Source organism: Ascaphus truei, chromosome 1, assembly GCF_040206685.1.
Source record: "Ascaphus truei isolate aAscTru1 chromosome 1, aAscTru1.hap1, whole genome shotgun sequence".
Classification (NCBI taxonomy): Eukaryota; Metazoa; Chordata; class Amphibia; order Anura; family Ascaphidae; genus Ascaphus; species Ascaphus truei.
Window position 1 is genome coordinate 177,089,471 of NC_134483.1, and position 9,947 is coordinate 177,099,417.

Consider the following 9,947-nt stretch of genomic DNA (forward strand, 5'->3'; position numbering starts at 1 on the left):
ATGAGAAGATATTCGAGTGCAAGATTATGTTTTTGTTTGTTTTCTACAAAGAGTATGAAGGGCCCTGAATCATCTATCATTAGAAGAAGTAGAGGTAAATACAATCACAGAATTCACAATTGTTTAGGATTGACACCTGTGACCCCTAGGATTATGGAAAGTCCTAAGTGAAGGTCATGGATCTATTCATGTCTTTGGTGAGATTCTCGAGTCTGAGGATAAATGCACCTAATCTAGCGTTAATTGCCATTCAGTTTAATCGCAGTTAGTGCTGACGCATTTATCCACATTGGACCTTAGTGAATCTTGCCCTATGACTCGTGCAAGAGGGTGGTTAATGGAAATGGTAATAAGCTAACTTGGCATAACTGGTCTTACCTGGTTATGGTTTCTTTGTAAGCTATGAGCATCTTAAGTATAGAATGTATTTTTTTCTGCTTTACTAAAGAATATAACTTAAGAACAAAATAATTGCCAATTTTGGGTCAGACCAATTGTCCACTAAGCCCAGTATCCTATCCCCAACAGTGGCAAAATACCAACATATTTAGAGCTTTTGGGAGAGAACAGCATAGAGATGTGCCATTCTCTGCCTTCAGCTATATCCATTCTGCTAGTAGCCATTTATGGACTCTGCATGAACAGGTATAGTCCCATTTCAATGTTATTTGCTTTTAAAAGTTAGTAGTGCTTCCTATTTTTTGTTGTTGTATAGTGGCTGATCATTTCGGTGTGTCTTCTGGTTTTTGATTTACACATGTTGCCTGATGCACTAATAAAGCATTGATCATCAAAAAGTTGAAATAGGCACTCACAGGTTCTTGAAATTAAGGTACTTGGAATTAAGAAAAAAGACTTATTTAACATATCCACGTTTCGGTTCTATTCTTCATAAAGGTCCTGGCATAGAACCAAAACGTTGCATTAAATCCTTGCATTAATGCCAAATACCAGTGAGTGCCTATTTAAGATTTTTTTTGAATATATATATATATATATATATATATATATATATATATATATATTTATTTAAAATCAGAGACAGAACATAAAACACAGACAGAGCTCAGTGCACATCCAGTGAAACTTATACACGGTACAGTGCCTAAATATGTATGTACAGTATAGATATCTATTAAATAAAATGGTCTTTTAGTTTAATATTTTGGCCAAATTGTTGTAAGCCCCTGAGCCACTACACGGCAGACCACATCTCAAGGGTCCCTAACACTAATATAAATTCTTAATAACCTGTGCATTACCAGGAAGAATGATTTAGGAGGGTTTATTTGTAAATGTGGACATGCTTATGGAAGCTTGGGGGCACACGTAGTTATGCTTATGTGCATTCAGGTGTGTATATATATATATATATATATATATATATATATACACTGTCACCCTCCCTCCTCTCCCTTTCTCCTGTGCCCTTTGGAATGCTCGCTCCCTCTCTAACAAGTTCCTCTCTGTGCATGACTTCTTTCTCTCTCACTCCCTGCTTCTCTTTGCTATAACTGAGACCTGGCTCTCTCAGTCTGACTCTGCTCTGGAAGCTGCCCTCTCCTACAGTGGCCTTTCCTTCTCCCACACTCCGCGCCCTGATGGCAGGGGTGGAGGCGTGGGGCTCCTGCTCTCTCTCTGCCGTTACTGAACCCTTCCTATTCCCCCCTCTCTTGCTTTTCCCTCCTTTGAGGTTCACACTGTCCAGATCTTCTCTCCTCTCCCTGTCCATGTGGTGGTCATCTATCGCCCACCTACCTCTACTCATCCCCCTTCTGCCTTTCTCTCTCACTTTGAATCCTGGCTCTCTTTCTTTCTCTCCTCAGACTCCCCTGTTCTTCTCCTTGGGGACTTCAATTGCCACATTGATGACCCCCCTCTCTCTTGGGCTTCCCGCTTTCTTTCTCTAACCTCTTCTTTTGGCCTTCAACAGTGGACTGCAGCCAGCACCCACAAGGATGGCCACTACTTAGACCTGGTTTTCACTAAAAACTTCTCTCTCTCTCTGATTTCTCCATTTCCCATTTTCCTCTCTATGACCATCACCTCATCTCATTCTCTCTATCTCGCTTCTCCCCTTCTCCTCCTCCATCTACCCCCCGGTTCTGCAGAAACCTGCGCTCTATCACTTTACACTGCTTCCTCTCAGCTCTGCTACAGACCCTGACAACCTGGTCAGGAACTGCAACTCTGCCTTGTCCTCCACTCTTGATTGACATGCCCCGTTTTCTCTCTGCCGCACTCGCCCTTCTAACCCTAGACCCTGGTTAAATTCCCACACGCGCATGCTGCATTCCTCCACTCGTTCCTCTGAACGCCTCTGGAGGAAATCTCATACTCTCGCAGACTTCCTTCACTACAAATTTATGCTATCCTGTTTCAACTCTGCCCTCTTGCAAGCTAAACTAGCCTACTTTTCTTCACTAATCAACATGCACAAGTCTAACCCACGCCGACTGTTCTCTGTCTTTGATACTCTACTCAAACCACCCTCAGCTGCCTCTCCTTCCTCCATCTCCGCTCAGGACTTTGCTGACTATTTTAAGGAAAAGGTGGAATCCATACGTCAGAACATCCCCTCTGTCTCTTCCTCCCATCCTACACCTCTTCCTAACTCTCCTCCTGCCTTCCTTGACTCTTTTTCCACTGTCCCAGATGAGGATGTGTCGCTGTTGATCGCCTCTTCTCCCTCTACCACTTGCCCTCTTGACCCCATTCCCCCCATCTCCTAAAACCTCTTGCTCCTACTATAATCCCTACGCTCACACACATTTTTAACTCCTCCCTCTGCTCTGGAACCTTTCCATCCTCCTTCAAACATGCAACAGTCATTCCACTACTCAAAAACAGGATGCTTGACCCTACCTGTCTTTCTAACTATCGACCTGTCTCCCTCCTGCCTTTTGCCTCGAAACTCCTTGAACGTCTTTTATTCTCTCGCTTGCTCCATTTTCTCAACACCTGTTCTCTCCTAGACCCTCTACAATCTGGCTTCCGCACTGCTCACTCCACGGAAACAGCCCTCACTAAAATAGCTGACAACCTCCATGCTGCCAAAGACCGAGGTCATTACACTCTGCTCATATTACTCGACCTCTCTGCAGCATTTGACACCGTGGACCACCCTCTTCTCCTTCACATTCTCCATACTCTTGTTATTCGGAACAAAGCTCTATCCTGGATCTCATCCTACCTCCCATTGTACTTTCAGTGTCTCTTCTGCTAACACCTCCTCCTCTATTGATCTTTCTGTGGGGCACCCCAGGCTCTGTCCTGGGACCTCGTCTCTTTTCTCTGTACACACTCTCTCTAGGTGACCTAATAACATCTTTTGGGTTTAATTATCACCTCTATATTGACGACACACAAATATACTTTTCAACACCCGACCTTACACCTGCTGTTCAAACCAAAGTTTCCGAATGTCTCTCTGCTATATCATCCTGGATGGCCCTCCACCGCCTTAAACTCAACATGGCTAAAACAGAGCTCCTCATACTTCCTCCCAAACCTGGCCCTACTACCTCCTTCCACATTACTGTTGGAACTACGATCATTCACCCAGTAGCCCAAGCACGCTGCCTAGGGATCACACTCTACTCCTCTCTCACATTCAAAACATTTCTAAAACCTGTCGCTTTTTCCTCCGCAATATAACAAAGATACGCCCTTTCCTCTGTTGCTCGACTGACTGCTAAAACTCTGACTCAGGCCCTCATTCTCTCCCATCTTGATTACTGTAACCGCCTGCTGTCCGGCCTTCCTGCCTCTCACCTGTCTCCCCTACAATCTATCCTAAATGCTGCTGCCAGAATCACTCTACCCTTTCCTAGATCTGTCTCAGCATCTCCCCTCATGAAATCCCTCTCCTGGCTTCCGATCAAATCCCGCATCTCACTCTCCATTCTTCTCCTCACTTTTAAAGCTTTACACTCTTCTGCCCCTCCTTACATCTCAGCCCTATTTTCTCGTTATGCACCATCCAGACTCTTACGTTCTTTTCAAGGATGTCTTCTCTCTACCACCTTTTGTATCTAAAGCCCTCTCCCGCCTTAAACCTTTTCCACTGACTGCCCCACACCTCTGGAATGCCCTTCCCCTCAGTACCCGACTAGCACCCTCTCTATCCACCTTTAAGACCCAACTTAAGACACACTTGTTTAAAGAAGCATATGAATAGCACTGTGGATATTCTGAACACATGATACATAAAGCTTGGCCCCCTGCAGATGCACTTACCAGAACTCCCTCCTACTGTCTCTGTACATTCTCCCTACCTACCAATTAGACTGTAAGCTCCTCGGGGCAGGGACTCCTCTTCCTTAATGTTACTTTTATGTCTGAAGCACTTATTCCCATGATCTGTTATTTATATTATCTGTTATTTATTTGATTACAACATGTATTACTACTGTGAAGCGCTATGTACATTAATGGCGCTATATAATTAAAGACATACAATACATACAATACAATATATATATATAGATATATATATATATATATATATCTATATATATATATTGGATTGATGTGTTTAAGCTTTATAAAATAATCAGGGCCGGTGGGTTTGGTTGTTTCACCTCTTGTCTTCTTTACGGAATGCCCTGGATAATCCCAGGACATTCATTGAAGACCTTTGGTAATCTGGGGGCCGTGTACATGCGGTCACAAGGACACACTTGGTTGATGTCCTGTCTCCCAGAGGCAAGAGATTCGAAGTGGTCATGATCACAGTAGGATCTCCAAAGTTATTCCTTTCATACCTGTTTTTCCCTCCCCCTTTCCTCTCCCGTGGATGGCCGTGGGATCCGCTCTGCTCCAGATGTCACAGGAGAAAGCTCTCCGCTACCTGGAAAGAAATTCACAAGGTAAACTCTAAAGCTATACTCACTTTGACATTAATTTCCCACAACGTTAAGGGTTTAAATAGCCCAAGGAAGAGAAGATTAGCGTTTGCAGACTACCAAAGGCGACTCGCCGACGTAGTGTTACTACAAGAAACACACTTTAACATTAGATGGGTAGTTGGACACAAATTCCAGGTAACAGTGCTCAATATTAATGGCAACATATATTTCAGATAAAGTCTTGATAGAGACACATAGTAGTGTGTTAGAAAAGCTAAAAAAAGCCTAGTGAGGTAATTGGACCCAGCGCTTAAACATATATAATGATGAGGGGTCAATTGGCAATGACTGTCCATATAGTGGAGACAAGTACCTGTATAGATGTACAATAATCCGGTGTAGTACTCCACAGGACAAAACTCCTCAGCAGTTGCACTGATAGTGGTCAGCTTCTCCCCACTGTATAATGGAGGAGAAATAATACTCACATAAAAGGCAGCTTCTCTTGTTTGCGTGCATCACGACAGTGATTCGTGGTAGAAAGGTAATCGAAAGATTTGAGCGGAGCACAGCTGCAAGGATTCTCTTTCAAAAAAGGGCGTTTGCCTGAAACGCGTCAGTGTGTATCCATGTTCCCCGTTTACTATGTCCATTAAAAATACAACTTTTTAACCGTTTACATTGGTGTTGGCCCCATCCTTGCAGCTGTGCTCCGCTCAAATCTTGGGATTACCTTTCTAACACTTTAACATTAGCAGTTCACCAAAATTCCTCGACAAACACTTCAGGCAATATTACCTGTCTTCGTCGTCTTCCAAAAAAAAGAAAGGGGTCGCAATTATCTTCCACAACTGGTGCCCATTTATAATAGAATCGGTAGTTAAAGACAAAGAGGGTAGGTATTTGATAATGATAAGCTCAATAAATGGGCAAACACGTTATCATCAATTTACGCTCCGTGTGATCATGATCCTTCCTTTTTTGCTTTGGTCTTTAACAAAGTAAATAAAGTAGCGAAAGGCCCAATAATAGTAGCAGGAGATTTTATTACGGTCCTTAATCCGAACGTAGATAGATCGTGCCCACCGAGAAGATATAATAATGATATGCCATCTACATTAAAATTAGGCCTGAAAGAAAACAATCTAGTGGATATCTGGAGAGAAATGCACCCTCTGGATAGGGACTATACGTTTTTCTCACACCCCCATTCATCTTATAGTAGAATCGACTACTTCTTTATATCTAGCAGACTGGTTCCAAAGATCTCCCATTCGGGAATCCATGATATTTCATGGTCAGATCATGCGCCTATAGAGCTACAGTGCACCAAATTGAGTCTAGTCAGGCGAGGAGCAAAGTGGAAGTTGAATGAGTCCCTATTGAAAATACCAGAAATTGCCCAACAGATAGCTGAAGAAATAGACCAATATTTTAAATTAAATGTATGAACAGAATATTCCCATTCATCCCTATGGGAGGCGCACAAAGCCACTCTTGGAGGAATACTGATTAATCTAGCCTCTAGAAGAAAGAGGGAAAGAGATGCAAAAATAGTGATGCTTCAGGCCAAATTGAAAGATCTTTGGGAAAGACATAAACAAGATAACAATCCAAATATCCTCAGTACAATCAAAAACGTCAGAATTGAACTGAACCTCCTATTAACCTCCCAGGCTGATAACTCCTTGAATTGGTCTAAGAGGAAATTTTTTGAGAAAGTGAATAAGCCAGATACTATGCTTGCGCACAAATTACCAAATTATAGTATCCAAGCTATAAGACGGAAATCGGGAGCTATCTCCGCAAATCCTAAATTAATAGTAGAGGAATTTTAAATTATATTATGAAAATGTATATAATGGAGAGAAAGTGGCACACAACCATAATACTAAAAGAGCTTTAAAGAATTTTCTAACAAGCTCAAACCTGGCAAAGCTGACAAACGGAGAGGTGTTGGGGGAAGGAGTTTACCATGGAGGAAATCACTCTAGTGATCGAAAACCTGAAGACATCTAAAGCCCCAGGACCGGATGGTTTCTCAGGCTTGTATTATAAAAAATACATAAAGTTACCAGCCCCATATTGTGTGCGAATGTTCAACGCGGTACTGGCGGGAGCCTCTTTTCTGGACTAAATGCTGCAAGCGTCTATATCACTAATTCATAAACTAGGAAAAGTTATAGACCTATCTCGCTTATAAATACAGATATCAAAATCTACTCTAAACTGATTGCCAACAAATTAAGTCAGATCCTACCTAGGCTAATACACAGATTAAGTCGGTTTCATAAGAGATAGACAAGCGGCAGATAACACCCCGGCGAATCATTGATCTGATAGAGATAGCCAATACAAAGAAAGTATCCGTTATGGTGTTGTCTAGATGCGGAAAAGGCGTTTGATAGGATCGACTAGGCATACAGTACTTGAAAGCTACATTTGGAGCATTTGGATTCGGTGAAAAGATAACGTCAGCTATTTTAGCTCTATATTCGGGTCCCGCAGCTAGGGTTGTACACCAAGGCTTCCCCTTAGATCTCTTTAAGATCAAAAGTGGTACGAGAAAGGGATGCCCCCTTTCGCCCCCCCCCCCCCTCTTCGCCTGGTGTATGGAACCACTAGCGGCCCAAATTCATGAAAACCCAGATATAACAGGACTTGAATTTAATAATCAAACCCACAAAATTGTCCTTTACACAGATGATGTCCTACTGGTCCAAGCCCCTCACTTCGCTCCCTAACCTCTTCGACTTGTTAGGAAAAATTAATAGAATTTCAGGATTTAAGATCAATCAATCAAAATCTGAAGCCTTAAATATTAATTTACCAAAACCGGTGGAAAAACTAATCTCCATTAATTTCAATTTCAATTGGCAACAAAAGGCTATCAAATACTTAGGAGTATATATTACAAAGTATTATAATTTGGTCTATCGTGCAAACTATCCCAAGTTGATTCGAGCCCTGAGAGAAGACATTAGGCACTGGTCAAAATTTTATATCTCTTGGATTGGTAAAATATACAGTATAAAGATGAATCTACTACCACATATACTATATTTATTCCAAACGCTCCCGGTGCCACTGAGACTGAAGGAGATCCCCGACCTTCAGTCTGGGGTTTCCAAGTTTATCTTGGGAGGCAAAAAAGAATAAAAAACAGACCCTTCTGAGACAATCCACAGAGGGGGCTTAGCGGTACCTTGCTTGTTCTTTACTATAAGGCTGCCCAATTATGTCAAATTTCTCAATGGCAGACAAACCCAGATTTGAGATGATGGGTAGCATTAGAGAATGTGGATTGCTCACCATTGGAGTTGAGCAATTTAGTATGGAGTCCAAAAATATCAAGGAAAGCTATAATATTGCCGATATCCTCAATGACCAATTCATTGTCAATTTGGGAGGCAACTAAATTTAAATGCAACCTTACTACCAAAAACACGTTAATGACACCGCTTTGGGGTAATCCAAATTTTGCTCCTGGTATGGATAGAGCAAACTTTTAAATTTCGAAGCAAAGTGGTATAACGTGACTTGGAGATCTGGAGGGAAATAATAAAATTAAATAATTTGCACAAATTAACTCAGACAAAAATATCCCACATTCGGAATTGTATAGATACCTCCAGATCAGAGCTTTTTATAACAAACTCAATCCTCACCCCCCTTTTGACAACATTTGAAAGGCTCTGTCTTAGAGAGACGGTTACGCGGGGACTTACATTGCAAATGTATAGAGAGGTGGTCGGTTCTAGCACAAAAGTAGCACAAAAGCTAGGTTATATGTTAAAATGGGAAGAAGATCTCGGAGAGGTCCTGGAGTTAGACGACTGGACACAGATCGTGACAGCAACCTCCAAGTGTTCAATCTGCACAACATTAAAGAAGAACGCATATAAGGTCCTAATGAGGTGGTATCTTACCCCGCTTAAACTATCAAATTTATTCAAGGGAGCTCCCTATTGTGCCCACGACAATGTGGAAAGTTCGCCGATCTGTTACATGTGCTGTGGTCCTGCCCCCGATTGGTACCCCTTTCGGGCAAAATTTAAGATTGGCTGCAGAGGATGTTGGACTTCGAAATTCCACTAAATCCTTGGCTTTTCCTGCTGAATATAGCAACACAGGGACTAACAAAAGCGGAACTTAAATTAGTTGCCCATTTCACAACAGCAACGAGGTGCGAGATTGCAGCATCCTGGAAACAGAATGAAATTCCTTCGATCCCCAAAATTCAGAATAGAATTTGGTACGTATGCCAGATGGAAAAGTTGATGAGTTTTGGTTAACGACTCTGGCGAAAATTTCCTAAAAGTCTGGATGCCTTGGCTAGACCGGTCAGATATCCCAGGGGTGGAGATAACCACAATACTATTTTAATAGTCACAAATGCGTTCTCCGGTGCTATCAAACTAGTCGAACTTCTATAAACCCCTAAGGGTCAGTCTAGAAAGGGTGATAAAACCAGTTGGTGGATCAAATGATTCAGGAACAAGAGATCTGAGCAGATTCGTGGCCTTCCCCGCAACTCCCCCCCCCCCCCCCCACCTCCTTCCCTTCCGTACCTTTATAATCCCTCCCTTATTCAGTTTCACCAACCCTCTTTTGTTACTTTTCATATGTTGTACACAGTTGGTTTCTATGTGAGTGAGATATTGATAATTCACGGAATAATGTTGGATGTTTGATGTAACTATATTGTTATTTGAAAACCAATAAAAAAATACAAGTTAGTGTGTGTGTGTGTGTGTGTGTGTGTGTGTGTGTGTGTGTGTGTGTGTGTGTGTGTGTATATATATTGTGACATAGTCCAAAGATGTTAGGCAGCTTTCTGCCCCGTTTTAGGTCAGAAAGTGCAGGAATAGTTAAAAAAGGATCCATTCCACAGCTTCACATTAACTCAGACTGGTGGATGGAAAATCCAGACCACAGATTACAATGTGTCTAGTTCTCCCTCACCTGCTCTCCTAATCACTAGCACAGGTATTTAGAACAGAGAGGTTTGCATTTCACTCTCTCTCCTTAGAGCCTGGAGGCTGGGGGTATTGCTGCTCCCCGGAATCCAGTTCAGGGTGGACGGCCCCTCCAAGT